Here is an 18,986-nt window from a genome sequence, read left to right on the forward strand (position 1 = left end):
TAGTAGTGTACATAGAAAAGGAAAAAAGCCTTGAAGGTGATTAGAATTGAGCTATTTGATTACAAACTTTACTAAACAAACTAAATATTCTGAATGTGTTAATTGATTTTCTTCAATTTCCATGATATTTTTATTTCCCCATCTGTCCATTGACAGCTACTGCAACAAGTTTGACAGAGAACCCTGTGGTCATACAAGACAAATGTTTTCCACAATTATGAGTTTAAGTATATACTGGCTCCAGCTGAAATGATTTACTTTATCTGTTGCAGGTCCGGATTGACTTAAGGAAGATAAGGCAATTTTTGCCTCTGACTCCTTGAAGGCAGAAGAGTCTCTGCCAATTTAAAACCCATTGATTTGTGGCTAACTATGGGATTTGACACTCAGCAGCCACATCAGGACTGTGTGGCGCTGTCAAAGGGATGAGGAAGGTTACCAGGTAGCACCTTCCCTCATCCCATGATGAGGTGTATGCACCAAACACTGCTAGGGAAGGGATGGGATGGGATGGGGAATGTCAGACCTCTCACCCTCCTTCAGGACCATTCACTCCACGTTTATCTGGCAAGTAAGTATTCCTCAGTGACTGGCAGCCCTCCCCAGCCTGTTTCCCACCAGAAGCAATTCCAACAGGTGTGGGTGGGTGGGAGAGCCACAAATTTCATTAATTTTCAGAGAGATGGGGAGGAAAGGGCAGAGGCCCTTTCGCTAACAAATTAATTATGTAACCCACTTCTTCTTTTTCAATATCTAGATTTTTTAAAATTATTTTTACTTCATTGGTTTTCTGAAGAACCCAGCAGAGTTCAGGCATCTTCAAGGCTTCAAAGGAGCCAATGCAATGAAAACAGGGGCAGTGCTTCCAATGGGGGCCTAAACCAAGAGTGGAAATGCAAGTACTGTACAGTGATTTAGAAACTTATCCTAGAGTTTATATTTTCCTCATGTATATAGCATTTCCATTGCATATATTGCTTGCTTTTCAGCAATCTATGCGTTTTACAGGTTAATTCTCTGTGTTGAATGCTGTACCTCCATATGGGGAAAAAACGTGGAAATTGTACCATTTTCATAGCAGGACTTCTCAACGGTTTTACTAAGCCTTCATAAGTTTCACTTCAGCTACTGGGCTGATGCTGGAATAGCTATAATTTCAGAACTTATCTCCTTTTCTGGTTGAAAAAAATGAACAAAAATAAGTAGTGGAAAGAGACAGCTGGAAGTAGAATATTTTTATTTCCCCCAGTTTGAGAGACAGAAAAATATGTCTCTGAGAGGGCAGGGGAGGGGAAAGTATACATTTCCAGATTTGAAAATGGCTAAGCTACTGTCTTATTCCTTACTCCACCAATTTATCCTGGAAACTGTTAAGTTACTCTATCAGAATTCAACTAATCCCCTTTTTGATGCTTGAATCTGTGTAACACAAGCTGCAATTGAATATGAGAGGGTGTGTTTAGGAGAGCTGCTATTTTTGGCACTACTACTTAGGAAGGAGTGCAGACTAATGCAGATGTTGCATTTTAGTTCATTAAACCTAAAATAACAGCTAGGCAATATCAAATCTTCCTGAAATTTCATTCTCATAAAATGCTCACAGATACGTATTTTCCCCAAGATTATGAGGAATTTGCAAAGGATAAAAAGATATTTTCAGCATGTGTTCTCTTTCCCAATGCAGTTACCAAGTCACAAGGCTTTTTGCAATATTCTGATCTTCCTTTCTTCCCCTAGGAGACTCGAACCTCAAGTAGAAAGATACATCAGGTAAGAAATATCAGAATATCAATGTGGAAACATTAGTGGTTTAGAAACTCCAATCTAATATAAAAAAATACTTCCATGTTTACCTTCTTAATATGTTTGAATAGTTTCCACATGCAATGTCAAACAATTTTTTCAGTAATTTAGAGAAAGGTGCCATGGTTCAGTAGCATCAAAGAACTTCTGTTTTTCATAGGAAAATTTATCTTAGAAGGATAATATGATGCTATGTGATAAGACAGATGATTTAAACTCAGATACAAGTGTTTCTCTGTGATAGCATGGTCTGGGATAGAGAAAAAAGCATTTTAGACCATTATAGTCAGTTTGGACAAAGATTTCATTTTTCTGAGTTAGTCAGGACTTTTGGTCTAGCTAGCCCCAGTTTCATTCAGAGAAATCTGTCTCCTGAAAAAGATGTCCCAAAGTGAATATGGCAGTGAGACACCTGTCAAAACGTGGCCTGTCATTTTCTGTTGCTCCCATAATTGCTCCCACACCCTTCTCTCTGTGGACAGTAGAGATTTAAGAGAGGGTTTGCAATGGATGACCCAGGCAAAAAGACAGCTGTGTCCTTTTTTATGCTGCTTTCCTCTCTCCCAGCTGAGTAGACAAACAACTTTTATCGATGACGTGCATAGGAAAAAATTTGATCACAGAGAAGTGTAGTGTTGCTTGACCACTGAAGAAGCAGACAGAACACCAGAGGAAGCTTCAAGGATCAACCCAGGGCTTAAAGGAATGGGATTTAAGGGAGATCCCTCTTGTTGACAGATGAGTTTCCAAAAGCTTGGAAATCTGAGGCACCATGTTACAGAACTGACAGGTCCTTCACCGGACAAGCAGCATTGTCAGAAAATCTATCCCAAGACTTCATGGATTTTAAAAAAAGCCATACATGCCATTTCAGGATAAAGGCAGCCCATCAAATAACTCCCCAAGCAGTAGCTGGCTGTACCCTGAACAGCCCTCACAAGGCTGAGAACTGCATGAAGAAATAATGAAGATTTACAACAAAGAGAGTGGAAGACAACAATTCTTACGTCTTTCCCCAGTCAATTCTTATGTCTTTCCCCTGTATTCTTATGGAATACAGTCTTTCCCCCTAGCTTTCTTTCCCTAGCATTCTTACTCATTCTTTCTCCTCACTTGGGTATGGATGGTGCCTTTATTTTTAAGGAAACTAGAGTGAAATATTTTGGTCTCTGCCCTCTTCACACTTCTTTGGCTTCTAAGTGTTCACTAAACCATTCACCTCCACAGTTTGTTCATCTGTAACCAAGGGTAGAGATCTTGGTGGCAGGTCTTCAGAAGTGCACCCAACAACAGGTGAGGGGTTTTCATATGACTCTAAGTTATAATAGTGCAGGGACCTACGCAGAGGAGCTCTTGATTCTTTCCTTTTCTCTGGATTCAACTTGACTGCCATGTGGGGCCTGAATATGGCAGATGGGAAGAGCCTTTTGGGTTTCCTAGCCCTGCAGATGGAATCTGGGATGTCAAACTACTACAGAGGTTGCAGTAATTGCTGGTCTTCTGACCTGGCAAATACTACCCCTTAATTTAGGATTTATTGATTTCAGTATAATCATGATTTATCATTCCCTGTTCCAGACGCATGCAACAAACACCATGACTGTTCCAACAACTAATCAATCTGTGTTTCTGACAGCACCAGAGACTTGCTATTCTGTAAAATATAGCTCCCATTCCCTCTGGTGTTCCCAGCAGCACACCAACATTTTTGGGCAATCCCCTTTCCATAGTCTTTTCCTCTCCCACTGCCCCACTGCTCATGGCTTCTTCTCCAAAACTTTACTTCTGTGTGTATAATTTGTTTCTGCTCCCTTTAGCACTTTTTCTGCCTGCACTCCTGATAGCTGTTATCACCCTCTGGAAATAACCAACAGCAACATTTGAGACTACCATCTCATTTTATCAGACAGCCAGAGGCCTCAGGAACTTCTGAGCAAAGACAGGTTTGAAAAACTGAGCAGTTGACAGACACCCTAAGAACTTACCAAACTTATTTCCAAGGCAGAAGTGACAATGTCTAAGTCATTCCTGGTAGATCTTAGTCTAATTTGTCCTTCAGGATTAACATTAGGACTCCACAACCTCCAAGAAGGAAGGAAGGAAGGATGATTTAGACTAAAGTTTTCAGTCTAACATTCATGCCTGTAAAGGATGAATAGTGTCAGGCATTTGTAGTTATTCAGATCACACCACAGCAATATGAGAATCACTGAAAGCAGGGTTCCTCCAATTTGTTATGCTGATCTTGGGAAATGTCTTGGGAAGAAAGTGAGAAGATAATGTAATGATATCTCTTCATAATACTCTGCCAGCCTCCAGCAACTTTTGGCTTGGGGATTTCTCAGCCTGGAGGCAGTATCCATACTGAATATCACTTTCATGAGCTTGCAGTTCCCTTCTGATTGCCTGAAAGGAAATTCAGTTTCCAGTAACAGGTAGCTCTATTCTGTGTTGCTGAAGAACCGTCTTCCTCAAGTTAATTTTGAACACATTACCTACCAGTTTCATCTGAGGCCTCCTAGGTCTCACCTTTGGAGAGATAATGAGAAGCTGATCTTTATTCATATGCTACAGGCTGTTCATGTCTTTGTCAATCTTTATCATATCTCCCCTCAGCCATCTGTCCTAGGCCAGGGAGTCCCAGTCTACCTGTTCAGTCTGTATGAAAGCTACTTCTTGTGCTTTATCATTCCTCCTCAATTTTTTCAAAATGACAATTTAGTTTTTCAGGTGATGTGGCCAAAACTTTAACATTCAGTTTGCATTTTGGCTGCTTGTGTTCTGTTGTTTTGGAGTTTTTTTGTAAACCTCTATATAAATTTCTCTAAACCTCTAAATTTCACACCAAGCTAGACATTTCAGAACCATTACTTTATGGCTAAAATTACATTTCTCCCCCACATTCACTGTTTTATGCTCATCTGCATTCAGTTTGAGATGCTGTTTTAGTGCCCACTCATCCTGTTGCCTAAGATCCTTTGCTCTCATCTTAGAAGAATTTCCACTAATAATCTGCTATTAATCTCTACTGTAAGACCTGTCTTTCAACTGATTTTATGTGATATATGCAAATATCTCTTATCCTACTACTGTTTAAGTGTTTTTTAAGGTTTGGGGTGAGGGGTCTTATTGAATACATGGAAAAGAACAAATAGGCAGATGCTCTCAACCAAAGATCTTCATCTCCATACTGTTTATTATCTTACAGAAGCCTGATGGATTTGTAGAACATGATTTCTCCTTACCAAGCTATATTGAATTTCTCCCAGTGTATCATATTTACCCAGCTTCTCTACCCTGCATAGTGATTTCTACTAAATTTGTCAGTCTTACCAGGCTCTATTTTTCCCATTTTCTCTTGGAAGCATTTAAAAAGGCTGATGCTGTATTGGATACATTCAGGTCCTCAGTTCTAAGACTGTTTTAAATAAGAGGCCATGGACTATTATTATTTCAGCTAATTCATCCTTCAATCCCTTAAATCTGTTGTACGAACACCATCTGGTTCTAACATTTTCTTCCTATTCTTTCGTTTATTTGCTCCATGCCTCTTCTACAGACACTTCAGCTTGAAATAGATCCTCTGATGATACCCATAAGGAAGCATTCTTCAGCAGGAAGCTCTCCAAGTTCCTCACAATGAGCACAGGAGCAAAAAAAATATTGTTTTGCCTCTTCTGTTACAGCCATCTCTTCCTCAAGGGCTGGTTATCTGTTGGCCCTACCATTCCCCAAATCCTTCAACTTGCCTAATATTCAAAAGAAGCATACGGTTGAAAATCACTTCCCAAATTACTTCAAACTCATCATATTTTGATAAAAGTAGAAACAGCTACCTTCTCCAGTCTGACTGTGACTGGGGACATCCTGTTTTGAAGAAAGATCCTTCTGTATGGCAACAATTACTTTTCTTCCCAGCTACTGTTTGTATACACTACAGATAAACTGAGAGGGTCAGAGATGTAGGCTCAGACATATATTATGGTTGAGTATATGAGCTTAGATTGTGCACTTTGAAGTAGAGTCCTTGCTGCTGATCCTCTTAGGCCTGTGCTTACTTTGAACTCTATAAGTGCTCAGGTCCTTTAAATAATAGGATTTAAGTAATCATTTGGTTGCAGATGTGAATTTCATGTCTACCACTTCACATAGAGCTGAAAAAATATACCATCCATTGTCAGCCTGATAGGCATATGGATTGTGTTTGTCCCCGCCAAGTTTATATTCCTGTGGCTGTCTAATGGAGCTGGTCTCTTAATGTGAATGAAATTCAAATGTGAATAAAATAAAAGAAAGACTTGTAACAATGGCTTGTCTTGAAGACGAAGTGTCTCTTGCTGGAAGATAAGTAATTTTAGAGAGGAAGCAGTGAATTATGAAGCTGACATCTAACCTAAAGTCCAGGGAGTCCTGGCAGGGTTGCTACAAAGTAAATGCCTTACATGACTGAGCACTGCCCGTCTGTCTGTCCCTGAAGAGCCTGTCCACAATGATGCTGGCTCTTCCTTTTATCCAAAAGGTTTTCCAGGAACCTAGACTCCTCATTTGCAAGGAATAGTTTCTAACATTTGAATATCCAGCAAAAAATGTGAGGAAGGGGCTGGCTTGTCTGGCAGCAAACAGAGCACTGGCAGGTAGTGGGAACTTCACTTGCAGGAGAGGGCAGATGAAGACCTGTGAGGAAGGCAGAGTGCTCTGCCTGAGTCCCTACAGCACTTCCACAGCCATGCCCACACTGCTTCTCCTGCCAGCTTTCTCTGTGAGCTTGCCCTGGACCCAGCACTGTTTGCTATTTCCTACAGTAACCTGCAGATCCACCCTACATTTGGATTAATAAACACAGGGCAAAAAAGCAGAATAGAAGCATGGCTGCCCTCAGATCTGGTCTGTAGAAGACCCTTATTTCTTTTTTTCTGAATTAGGAAAAAGTGCTATTTTTATTCCCTAAAAGGATGTTGATAGAAGAAATACTCGACAGTGAAATGCAGGCCAGGCAAGCACAAAACAAATCATGTGTTTAACCTGTGTTCACACTAATCCCTGAGTGGGGTTTATGTGGTGGGATTGAAAAGTACAACAGAGAGAGAGAGCTCTCTCTGTTCTGAGAACTTCCTCTCTATTATTGTTCTGTCTCAAAATTGCCATGCTGTATCTCTCTCTTTGTATTATAATTAGAGTTCTAAGCCCCCGAGTGTCCTGCTGCCTTCTACACCCAGCGCTGGAGGCTGGGAGATGTGTTGCAATGGAAGCCAAGCATAGGCAATTAGGAAACCAAGCATTTAAAAAATGGGATAAATAACAGAATAATGGGTTTCTGTGTGATGGCATCTATGGCTTGCAGGTATTTCTATTTTCATATGGCATATTGAGCTTTGCTTCCCTAGCCACAGACTACCAAAAAGTAGCACTAGTCAATGCTGTCCATGCTTCCCTCCTATAGAAAGCATGCAAATTTCTAGGAAGACTTTGGGGAAAATCTGTTCACCTTGACAAGGGAATATGCTGATCTGAAAGCCCACTAACTTTGTTTATGGAGTGTGTGAGATAGCTTCTGTCCCCACTTATGTGCCCATTTTATTCTCATAACAAAGTACTTATTTTCCTTTTTAAATGAGAGTTTTGCTCTCATTTGTTGTGATATGGGAGTTCCACAGACACTGCAGGAAAAAGAAAGACTATTATAAAAGAGAACCTGTATAAGTGGCTTCATAAAAAATATTACTGAAAATACGAAGTAAAACTGAGGGAATTTTTTTTTTCTTCTAGCTCTTTCAGTTTCACTAATTCTTGGTAAGTATGTCTTCAGAGTAGCCAATAAATCAACCTGCAGCAGAAACATTTTGAGTTTTATGAAGCTGATGGATGCCTTTAAAATGTCTATGGTAGTCCTCCTTCCATGTTTGTCAGAGGGAGTTGAGCAAAACCAGGCAAAATTGCTCCAGCTGCTTTCTGAAAAACTAGGACTCTGCAATATGACCTATGCTTCTCAAAGCTGATCAGCGTTGGATGATGAACATTGTTGAAACAGCCTGAGATTTATCAGCATGAAACTGTACTCACTGTGATATAAAGCCAAAGATAAAATATTGCAATCTGTAATAATTCATCTCACTGAAAACAACTGTGTCAGAGTGTCTGTGGTTTGGTTAGACAACACACGGCCACAAAGAAGGAAAAATGGTGAGAAAAATATGCAAACGCACTTTTGTGGTACAAATCTACACAAGTTTGGCACATCTAAAATTAGGAGGAAAAGAAAGAGGTCTGAGTTTTGTTAAAATAATCTGTGGATGCATCTGAGAGAACTCCCATTGATATCTGTGAGACCAGGATTTTACCCCCAAGTCAGTATTCACAACCTCTTCCTTCTTTGGTTTTCTTCCCTGTAAAATAGCCTTTTACATTTTCTGTATTAAAGAAGTGTTTAAATGAGGCTGCCCCCTCACAGCCTCTTGCCAGCTGCAGTCAAAGGTCTGCCTTGTTCTGATGGCTTGCTGTTTGCAAGGGAAAAAGTAAAGTTATTCATCCATTAATCATATTTTTAAATGCTAGGTAAGAACAAAGTATTATTGTTGGAGATTGCCTTTAGAACAGCTTCGCTTTGAAAACAGGCTTTGGGTCTTTTTGTTTAATTTCACTTTCAAATTCAAATCCCTTGAAAAATCACAGCATTAGTATGTATGTTCCTGTATTTTGTTCCAGCAAAAGACTTTTGGCCAACACAGTTTTTTAAAAAGCTAATGCTTTGCTGTACATGATTGGAATACTGCTTCTGCTTCTTGTTTTTAAAAGGGAACACTCTCAATACACCAGTGGCTGCAATATTTTAACACTACGTGCCCAACCAGGATGATTTTCTCATTTTTATTGTTTTAGCCTGAGGCTTGGAAGATAGACAAAGAATTTGAGGACAGGAGATAATTTCTAGTATGCAAGAAGTGAGACTACTCTATTAATAATTACTGGTTTTGTACACGAGATCTTTATTGCACAATTTACTGTGGAAGCACATCAGTTTAGCTTAATAGCAAGATCTTGCAATAACCAGATGAGTGAAGGCAGCTGCCATGTCCCACTGGTGTCCCTCTGAAACTTGGCATTCTCTGGTGGGACACGCTACCTTTGGGTCCCAGGTAAACTCATCTCACCATAAGGGAGCAGAAGATTGGAGCTCTGTGCAGATCTGACCAGACCACGGTGTAGTGGCAAGATGGTTATGGCTGGAGAACAGGGAGACGTGTGCAGGTGCTGGCATCCATGTGGGGACAGCAAGCCCCAAATAAGATAAGTGCGTGTACAGATAAATTGGTATTTTGCATTACTTCGTTCTTCCACTAAAAGTTATGTGTTGCTCTTGACATGAAAGGTGGAGCAAACTTGTCCCTAAGCGTGTTGTCTCAGCACTTTCTACACTGACTTTCACAGCCCTCACCAGCATAACCCTGGAAAGCTATGCCAGACATGACATACTTCCTGAGGACATCAACCAAGGCAGTGAGTGCCTGTCACAGGTGAGGTTGGATACATGGGGGCAACCTCAGAGGCCATGTCTTTACTCATAAATCAAACTGGACACCAGGATGCTCCCAGGCACTGAGATTCAGTCACCTATGCTGGTCTGCTGACCAGATATGAAGGGCTCTCCCCGCTGGGCATGGCCTGAGAGCAAATCCTATCCCTAGGATATGTTTTGGATGTGTTCACTTGATTTCAGAGGCCATGAGTGTGTAATGGCCCAGGGCTGCATTTTCTGCAGGATCACTGCCCTGTACATGCTGCCATGGCAGAGGCCAAGAGCCAGCCCTGGGACCAGACCAAAGTTCTGCACCAATTGCACAGATGTGAGCATCTGCCTCTCATCTTAAGTCAGTGCATCTCCAGCAGCTTTAGACCAAGTAATCATCTGAACTCCTGCCTTTGAACTCCTCACACAGGATCTGACCTCAATCCCAAACACTTTGGAGTGGGCTGTCCTTTCCTACAAGGACTGGCTTTGGGTCAGGTCTAAGGAATCCTGCCTCTCAGGGTACCAGGGACCTGAGATCCTGTCAAAGCCCATGAAGGACTCAGCATCTGAAAAAACCTTTCTTTCATTTAAGTTCTTGAATAATGGAATAGTAAACAAACTCTAGTGCAATGTTTGATAGCTTTAGCTTTTAGGCTAAAAGTAAATGAATATTTCTTACCTTTGTGTTGTATTTTGTGGTCCTTGGATTTAAAAGCCTTTGGTTATAAGAATATTTATAATAAAAATGTATCTGTAAACGAATCCAAACAAATGTATGCACATGCACAAATAATCTTATTTTCCCTAAGAGGTGTTCTTTTATTGGCTTCATTTGAAAAGTAATGCTCTCATGAGGTGAGGTTAAAAGTTATTTAATGTAACAATATCCTGATAATTGGCATTTGGCAGTTATTGCTAATGCTATTTTTCAGGCTAATTTTGATGAATTCCTGCTTTGATACACAGCTATGATTCAATGCTTTGCTTTCTTTTCCCTTTTCCCTCAGCTGCTGTAATCCATAACAAGTAAGTTTTTAAAACATGAAATCAGCAAGCACCTGTAATGTTTTTTCTTTCATGGCCACTAGAAAATGGTCTGAAAGAGAAGAAAAAAGTAAAATGTTCCTTCTGCCTGTCCACTTTTTTTCCCAGTATCTATTCATTTTCCAAACATTCAACATAAAGAAGAAAATGCTGATAGAGGGGGGGGAAAAACCTCCAAAAACTAATTAAAAGCTTTCTGCCTGATGTAATTCAGTTTGCTATTCAAACCAGGGAAGTGTCTATAGTTAGATATAGTTGTGTTCCTTGAGAACATGAAAACATGACAGTGTATTATTAGTGGAGAAACTAAAGAGCAGCTGTTAGTTAGCACCTGGTTCCCAACAGCAGACTGGGAATACAAAGAGAGATTCTCTGTGTGTACCCTGGCAGCAAGAGAGGAACAAACATCTTAAAGTCCACTCTTCTGCTGAGAAAACAGCACTCCCCTCAAGATGTCTGAGCAGAGCTCTGAGAAGTGATGGCAAACAGCAGGTGGAAAGGAGAAAAGGGCTCAAAGGACAGTAAAAACCAAAATTAGGTGCTATCTTACCTTGCTGCAGCTCAGTGCTGCCTCTGCTCCTGAGTCTGTGAATGAGAGAGGACAGGCCAGACTTGTCTCTTTACTGGATTGCCCAAGTTATATGTTTCGTAATTAGGCAGTTGGGCATCCGTGCCTTGGGTGAGCTATAAATATAATATCTCCAAAGCAGCAGCCATGGGCAGGAGATAAGGGCTGCAGCACCTCTGTGCTAACCACCTTTTAAGGCATCACAGCTAGAGGTGCATGAGGGCCCCGATGGAAAGGGCTGTTGTGCTCTTGAGTAGTGCCAGCCCATCACATTGCTGCGTTTGGGAGTCCTTCAGGAGGTGCTGCAAGGCACCCCGAGGAGATGGCACTATTTCAGGGCTCAGTATATTGTCTGAGATATGAGCAGCTCTTACTTATCAATTAGATTGTTTTTCAGGCCTTTGGGATTGACAGAAACACCTTAAGAAGTGCTGACTGCTCTGTGGATGTAACAAACTCCAACTCTCCTTCGTCTGTCCATCTGTCCACCCCAGGTGTGCAGCCCTATTGCAGGGTGCTTTATGTCTTGTATCATGCTTTGTTTTTGCCCTGCACCTCCTCATGCAGGAAGCTGTAGTGCCACCTCACTACAAAAGACAGCAGCTTTAGAGATTAGCCTGAGATCACAAAGTGAGTCAGTGTTGGCAGCAGGATTGTAGCTCAGGGGTGAACTTTCTGCTCAGGGCTTGTCCTGCCCTTCCTGCTGCAAGGTAAGTGCGATGCTGGGTGAAGGGGACACTTGTACCTGAAAAAAACCCAAGGTATTTGAGGTGGAAAAAAGCTCTTCTAGTAGCTCCCATGGGGACAGTCTTGCTGGCTGGGGGGGGAAAAACTGTCCAAGCAAGGCTCAGTGTAGAGATGGGGTTACGAGCTGCCTACCTCCTTGCCAATATTGGGTCCATCTCTGCATTTCAACGTTCTTCTGCAGACAAAGTTGCAGCAAAGACACGATCCTTGGTACAAAGTTGAACTATTTTAAGGGAAGGAAAAGGAAAACCTCTCTGTAAGATGGGGTAGTGAAGAAGTAACATCGGGCAGACTATGTGTGCAGGCAAATGACTCCACTCATCTGAGGAAGTGTGGTGCTGTTGAACTGAGGTTGCTGGTTGTTCCTCTCCCTGGCTGAAGCAGCAATACTTGACAAGGGATTCAATTCCTTTGCTGATTATTTATTACTTCCATGGTCCTGAAGAACATCTCATTCCCTTCATCTCTTGCTTCTCTCTCTTTTTGTCAGAGTTCTGGTTCAGCAATAGTCCTTAGGAGTGAGCATCAGACGCAGTTTGTCTTTGAGCAGTTTGGACAACAAGTGTAGGTCAAGCTGCAGAGACTGGATATTACCACAAACTCTGTGCCAGGCTTTTGGCATGACAAACTGATTCATGGCTTGACACGGAGCCCAGTCAGGTTTTATGGTTTTAACTCCAAACCAATGAGAAGTTGGCATCTGAGGCATTCATCCTACCATTAAAAAGCTCGCAACAGCATGTCCTCAGCCTCTGCCAAGCAATATGATTTGACAGCCTGAGTCAAGCCTCTGGCAGAAAATGACTTTCACACATCTCCTTTTAGCCCTGCAGAAATGCCTAGCTTCCAAGCACCATGGATGAGGAGCGTGGCCTAGAGACTTTGGTTACGGAAATAAGAGAAATATCCCTCAGGTTCTTGGGGAAAGTATTGTTCATCCTAGATCTAGTGGCCTTTTGCCTCATATTTCTTTAGCTACCATGTAAACAGCCCTTTCACATTTCCCAGAACAATAAACAGTTATGAAAAGCTGTTTAAGCAGCAAAAATGGGGTAGTTAAGACATATGTTTGGACAGCTCTGGAAAGCCTCAACCTTTCCATGTTAGCCAATTTTTTTGTTTGCATGATTCAAAGGTCCAGCTGATGTTGTAGAAACAACCTGGATAAACGATGGTTGTCCACTGCTCCAGTCCAGGATGTTCTGCACACTAATGACATCTTTAATCCCCAGGTGTCAGCCTGACTGCAGAACATTTTTGGGTCTGGTGTGCACATCCAGCAACCAGGGACCAGCTTGGGGTAAATGTTGCCTTCCAGAACACTTAATCTAAAAACTTGAGAAGGTGGATTACAGATGTGCTAATGCAAACTTTACTCTTTCTCTCTGATAAGAGCAAATGTTCTCTAAAGTTGGTTACTCCACACTGCCCTTCTAGTTAAACTGTCCCAGTTTCATTTTGGGTGTTGCTTTACTCTCGAGGACCCTCACCAGGGAAAGGACTCCTTGAAAAAGGATGCTGCCAGTAAGCTAAATCATCAGCAACATGTCAGGCTTTGATCCTGTGCTCCTGGCAGCAGGTGACAGCTCAGCTACTTGCTTGAGATGGGCAGGGGAATGCCCCCACACTCAGGGGACCAGCACTTCCAAAGTACAGAAGGGTGACAGGCTAACAGTAGAGGAGAGGCATTCCTGTGGATGTTGTCAGGAGCAGAGACAACTCCAGGTATCTCAGCTATACAGTGGTATTGGAATTTAGCCTTTATGAAAAGGGATGGGGGCTGAGGCTCTCTATCCCTCAGCAGTGATGGCATTGCTTGGCACAGGCCCCCTTACCCTTTCCATGGGGCTGTAGCCCCACAGCTAGCCCTGCTGCTTCCCTGACTGAGGCACAGGCAGGGAAGCTAAGCAAGAATTTCAACCAGTTCTCTACTCCAAGGCAATGGGATGTGTATGTACAAGAAGAGTTGCTTTACAATCACAGAATCATTTAGGTTGGAAAAGACCTTTAAGATCATTGAGTCCAAATGCTCTTTAGAAATGGAAATACTGCAAGCTGTAAAGCACACCTCCCTTGGAAACTATACCAAGGTGTCACTAGCCATCCATTGCACTAAGGTTAGAGATTTTACCACTAACTCCTCACAATCAGGATTCCCTCTGCCATTCTCTGCAAGTCACAGAAGATGCCAGAGTGTGGGCATCCAAGAAGAATGTAAATGTTCAGGATAGATTTAACAATCCAAAATCTAACCGGCTTGCCCTGGTAGTGTGTTTACTAAAAGAGCTCTACTACCAGATATTCATGGGAATCTGCCCTTGCTGTTCTGACATTTGTGTTCGTGGTGGGTAGCACAGTGATTAAAACTATGTTATGATGTTGTTGAGCCTTTAATCTAATTTGAGGGATTTAGACATGGGTTCTGTACATATTAGATTGACTGCCAGAAACTTAGCAGCAGAGCCAGAGGGGAAGAGGGCACCTGTGGAGATTGTGCTGGTAGTCAATATTTTGCAAATACTTCACATTCAGGTTCTCACAGTGAGAAAGATGGCATTAGTATTTGCTGTTATGAGCAGAGGGTTCAGCTGTGTTAGCTGTGTCAGCTGTGTTAGCCTGTTGGCTTCTTCTAGCCCTTCACAGCCACAGGTCACATCAGTGCCTTCCAAATTAGACACCTGCTCATAAAACTCCATACCCATCCCATATGAAGCAGCAAGGCACGATGATGTCCAAAGACCTCATTTCTTCCTGATTTTCTCTCCTGACCTGTGTTTTGAATTGAAGCTCCAAGAAGATGTCATTGCTGCAAAGATATGCTCTGAAACACTGAGAGCCCTGCGACCTGGGTGTTTTCCATGGATGCTCTCATCAGCAGATCACCTCTCACAGTTTTTGCCATCAAAAGCTGGCATCTGGTGTAAGCCAGTTATCTGTGTGCTGTCTATGGGAGTTGGAGGTGTTTATCTCTTGCTGCTCACTACCTGGTAAGAGAAGATGGCTCACACCAGACTTTCCTTCACATACATTTTGTCACCAGCTAAATTCTCGTCATTGAATTTATGTAAACTATGCCTCACTCAGCATGAGATGCCCTTGCTTTAAATAGTGTGCCACAAAAATGCCTCAGTTGGGTGAAATGTAGGTTAACCTAGCCTATTTTCTTACCTCCAGCCTTGTGAAAATATATATACCAGAACAATTGTTTGAATTCCCACAGGTTTTGGGTTGGGAACTCTCTGAGATAGAAGCAAATTATATTTTATGACTTTGATGCATTTTTTTCTTTTCTTTCTGTTAATTTTCTGCTGTTTCTGATCCGAAACACGTGAGGTGTGTGTTCTGTCCCATACCCAGTCTCTGCAGCTTGTCCCTTGGGCTTGGTGGCTGTGAGAGCTCAGAGCACAGGCAGGAGCTCTTCCTAGCACAAGCAATGCCACATTTGGGTAAATGATGCAGATGAGATTGAGTTTGAAAATTCAGACACCCAACTCTCTCCAAAACCTCTAAAACCAAACTTTGCATGGAAAACTTAGGGAGAATTTCCATTTCTCCCCCTCTCCATCCTGTGTCCCACTCACACTGACTGAGATGAATCTAGCCCCCAGGCTACCTTTCTGTGCCTACTTAATGGCCCCACGTCTCAGGGTTCACTTTGCAGACCTGATGACACAGCACTGACAAATGCCCTGAGTGAAGAGAGAAATGAGTGGTGACTCTTAAGTCAGAGGGAGCTCTGGATATATTTTCAGAGTACAAAGTTGGAAAAACAGAAATCATTTCTTCTTCACTCCTCCACTTATCTGCCCATAAAATATCAGCTCACAAAAGGCCACAGCTCTTAGCAGCTGTTTCATGGCCTCATCTCTGCCCTTTCCCATTTTGGCTGAAATACTTGTTCAGTATGCTTTAGCTGCTGTTTTTGGATCATGCTATGGCTTCTTCAGTCCAAAACTAAATCTACCCTCATAATCCACCTAAATAAGTCCTTACAAAGTAAGCAGGCTTCACTTAACAACAATAAAACCTTTTGTGGTTTGTAGTGGCAAAAGGATCCAAGTGATTGCCTGAGTTCATAGCAGATGAGACAACCAGTCCCAGTAACACTGAATTTTGGTGCCCTGTTTGCCCACTTATCTGCCTGTTTGAACTAATGCTTTACCCCACTCTACCTAACTCCACCAGTAAGTATATGTGCAAAAAATTCTTTCAGGGCTCCTTTTAGAAGAGAGGAATTTTCTCCTGAGGTAATTCTTATCTCAGAGAAGTACAGTGCTGTGACCCCAGCAGCAGGAGTCAGGAGTTGCCTCTAGCAAAATGAAGAAATCAAGAGCCCAGCCTGCTTCGCCTGCCTCCAAGTATGAGGCTGCTTGTATGGATCAGGAAGTTTAGACTAAGCAGTTTTATTTTGGCATGCACAAACACAAAAGTAGACTTTTGAAATAGAAACTGCAGATTGCCTTAAGTATAGGTATAATCACCAGCCTGCCCTTAATTAGTGATAATAATCCCAGCTCTCACATTAATTCATGGTGTGGCCTTGGACATGACACATCCATGTTGTCCAACCTGGCCAGCAAATTCAAGTCCCAGGGGTGGACAGACATGGCCCAAGTGCCAAGCACTTTGAAAAAAGAGCAAATTAAGCTTCCAAGGGCTCAGGTTTCCTACTTGTAGGGGAAACTATGAGAGAGATCATTACTCAAGAACAAGATCTGAAAAATGCACCGAGATGATAAAAACCCCAACCCCCTGTGGACTTAGAGTTTTCCACACCTCTACAGCTAGTGAAAGGATCTTTCTCTCAGGAGCCCATTTCAAGACTAGCTGTGATAGCTCTTTCTCCACATCTGACTCAAGTTTTATGCTGAGTGAGGAGTACCTGGTCTTGAATAGAGGTGCTTTAGCACCTCAAAATCATCCTGTCTTCACCCATTACTACATTGCAATCAATAAGCTTTTCTTACACTATATAAAGTAGGACTTCAGATGTAAAATTCTATTACATTCTACTACCCTCAAAGGCACTTCCCAAAACAGTGTGCAAATAAAAACTAAGATAATGCAGCTGGAAATGGTGATAAATCTAAAATTTTGCACAAAACTGCTTAAGCCTTGTGTCGTGCCTGCACATTGTGGAGTAGGGCAGAAATCCCTTTTTTTGATATTGCCCTAATGCAAACCTGGTGGCTCAGGTTAGCCTGATGAAAGCCATCAAACACAATTTGAAACAAGCCCAGTGATATTAAAAAGTTGTGTTTATGAAGAGCAGCTGTTGTTGTTACAGAATATATCCTTCCCTGGACACATAATCAACAGGAAACTCAATCTTTGCTAGAGTTCTGCTGAAAGAAGTGCAGCCTAGGGCTACCCTGTACCTCTTAGGCTTTTTAGCACAATGTGGAGAATTTCACTGTAGAGCCTAGATTAGTGTGGATGCAAGTGCTCAGATTAATGTTAAACTTGCCACCTGCCACTGCCCCTTACCCAGATACTGTATGTGGCTACAGTAAACTTCAAATTCTTCTTTTCTCTTTATGTTGGGTCACTCATTTTCTCCTCCATAACAAAAACTCTGAATATGATTGAATTAATACTTATCTGTTTCAGTGATGCCTTTTTTGAGAGCTCATAGTGATTTCACTGATGGATTGAAAAATTACATGTATTAAAACTGCCATTAATTTTATGGTTGAGTTTAACAGAGAACATGACATTTACCAGAAGGATAGCACTTGATGGCACCTCAGTTAAATAATAGCTACTTCTGACATCATTTGGGCTGCTCAGATTTTTCAAAAACAATTCAAAGACAAATTATCAGCTCTATGGACACGCATTAATTTGAAAGACTTGACAGATATATTCAGTTATTAAGTTGTTGGAGCACAGAAATCAAAACCAAAGGAGATATGAGATATCTCTGCTATATAGCCCTTCTCAGCCAAGACTAGCTACATTTTGACACACTGATCAAAATGCACAAATATCTCTCTGATTTTCAAATTGTTGGGGAAAAAACACAGTGTCTTTTTTATGCTTTAAAAAGATGCATTTATGTTTGATATGACTGAAGGACAGTGAGATTAGAATCTATATAATGCAAAATCTGCATTCTGTTTTTGCACATATCCTGACTATGAATTTGCTGACCTTTTTCTAATGATACTTGTATGCATACCTCATAAAACCATCATCCAATGTAATATTAGACCACCTTACTATTACCATAATTTTCTATGCATTTCATTCCATGTTCCACCACCTCTTTTCCTCTTACATGTTATGGCTGGCTGACCACATCTCCCCTGCTTCCTTTCTGTCCCAGGCATCTGCAGTGTCAGCAGCATGGTGTTCCAACCTCCCCTCCCCACTCAAGCCATGAAACCTGCAAGGTAATCCTTTGAATTGTTGCCTCCTTCGTGTTCTTGCCACCACTTCCTTCCCCTCAAGGACTAACAGATGTTTCCTCAAAACATCTGCTCTTTCTCACCTTCCCCTCATTCCCCTCACCTCCCCATTTAACCTTATTTCCCTACAACACTTTATCACTCTTTGTTTGCCGTTGACAAATGTCCTTGTGGTATTCCTCACCTATCCAGCCCTGCACCAGCGTTTGCCTGGCCCCGTTCTGGCAGGGTGTGCCAGACCAGGGCAGGAGCTGTGGCCATCTGTGGCAGCTGTTGTTCCTTGGCTCCTGGCCGTGCTGGAGCAGCCCTGTCTCTCAAGCAAGAGGGTTGCAGAGAGCAGCTGAAGTCAATAAATCACCCAGACACACCAGGTATTCCCAGTGACAGCAATAAGGGCAGATGCTGAGCACAACCCAAGCACCTCTTGGAAAACTCTTCTGTAAACAAATCTGCCATTGAATTTTTGGGCACAAATATTAAACATTCTGGACAGTACCCTGCCGAGATGGAGACTAGAGGTTCACAGCTCTCTTTGGTCTGTGATCATGCTAAACGTGGCTCCTGCTCAGCAGATAGCAATGCTTCTTTCTGTCTTTCAGGAAGAACCTGCTCTTTTACTAGAGTGTATTGAGAAGGTGTTTTTCTGAGTCTCTGAATGAGCCATGGGTGTCACCTCTAGTTTGAAATTATCTTGGGCCTGAAGAGATTCAGTAGTTGCCAAATCTAAAGAAATATGAAAAGAAAGACCTCCTGGCATTGAAGAGTCTAGAACTAAGGGAAAAGAACAAGTAGAAAGAAAGAGAAGTTATCTCTGCCTTGCATGCTGAAATGCATTTAGAGCATTCAGTTCTGTATATCATCTCAACAAATCCTAAAGTAAGACTGGATCCCAGGCCTGTGAACTCTC

This window comes from Sturnus vulgaris, chromosome 2, assembly GCF_052056855.1.
Source record: "Sturnus vulgaris isolate bStuVul1 chromosome 2, bStuVul1.hap1, whole genome shotgun sequence".
NCBI classification, from domain to species: Eukaryota; Metazoa; Chordata; class Aves; order Passeriformes; family Sturnidae; genus Sturnus; species Sturnus vulgaris.